Below are 1,316 nucleotides of genomic sequence, written 5' to 3' on the forward strand. Positions count from 1 at the left end.
ACCAAACCAAACTAAAAACGAAATCGACCTTGATAAAAATCTACCCATAGCGATTCACGACGCAATTCCCGTTTCCTTGTGTTCGACCCCTATTGCTACATTAACTTGTTGTCTAGGGTAATTATCTTTGCATAGGTACGCGATAAGCCTATCAAATTTTGGCGCCGTTGCCGGGGAGACGGTTTTATTGCTTTTTGAATTGTCGATTTTTATCTTGTTTTTCTTTGTCTTGGGGAACACTTGTTCCTTGAGACCGTTACTTATCATTTTCCTAGAAATTGTTATCTTATGCCCAGGTCCTCTCGTAGTGGAGAATTGCTTTCACCGGATTCCGAGCCCGAGAAATCCTTTAGGAGAAGACGACGATTTTGGAAGGAAGTGAAAGAAACCACTTCTCCCATACAAGTTGAAAGTGCTAGAAAGTCTTACTTAGACGATCTAGAGGTTCTTGAAGAGGAGGAGGTTTTTTTTCATCATCTCCACCACTATCACCATCTACTACCAAAAAGATGGTGAAACTTTCCGATCACTCAAAACCCACCGCTGCCATGCTTCCGGCCGGTATCACCACTACTCAAATTACCGCGCCGCAATTCGAGATCAAGCCGGCTTTCATTTGCCTTGTGGAGAGAAAGCAATTTGGAGGAAGTCCTTTGGAGGATCCCAATTTGCATGAGCAAAACTTTTGTGACTATTGCTTCATGATCCGTCAAACGTGCGTCACCCAAGCCCAAATAAGGGAAATACTTTTCCCTTTCTCTTTGAAGGACAAGGCCAAGCTTTGGATCAATAGCCTTGACCGCACCACCTTGGGAATCACCAATTGGGAGACATTGGCTCTTGCTTTTTACCAAACGTTCTTTCCACCGGAGAAAACTCAAACTTTGAGGAGCCAAATCATCGGATTCCGTCAACAAGCTCTTGAGAGCTCATATGAAGCTTGGGAGAGGTACAAAGAGCTTCAAAGGCAATGCCCACATCATGGGCTAGATGATTGGTTTCTAGCAATAACATTCTACAATGGATGTTGTGCCGAGTCCCGAAGGATTCTTGATTCCGCCAACAATGAGAGGTTTGATCAAATTGACACCGACCTTGCTCATGCCACGATCGAATCTATGGCGGTCCATGATGCCCAATATGTCAATTTCCGAGTTGTGCCATCCAAAGGTAAAGAAGAACCCTCTAACAACTCCGGTTTTGCTAGCTCAAAATGCCTTGCTCCAACAACAATTGGCGGAAAAAGATGCTAAAGATTCCCTCCAACAACTCAATGTCGTGTCTTCAACAAGCCAAATCATCGTTTGTGATGGTTG

At 44.0% G+C, this 1,316-nt stretch overlaps 1 non-coding gene across 1 annotated transcript; it reads right to left on the minus strand.

Moving 5' to 3' along the window:
• Positions 1-881: 881 nt before the first annotated feature.
• Positions 882-988, minus strand: LOC141658188 (small nucleolar RNA R71). The gene has a single exon (XR_012549089.1). It is a non-coding gene; the product is annotated as a small nucleolar RNA R71 (small nucleolar RNA).
• Between the last annotated feature and the right edge of the window lie 328 nt (positions 989-1,316).

Source organism: Silene latifolia, chromosome 5 (genome assembly GCF_048544455.1).
Source record: "Silene latifolia isolate original U9 population chromosome 5, ASM4854445v1, whole genome shotgun sequence".
NCBI lineage: Eukaryota > Viridiplantae > Streptophyta > Magnoliopsida > Caryophyllales > Caryophyllaceae > Silene > Silene latifolia.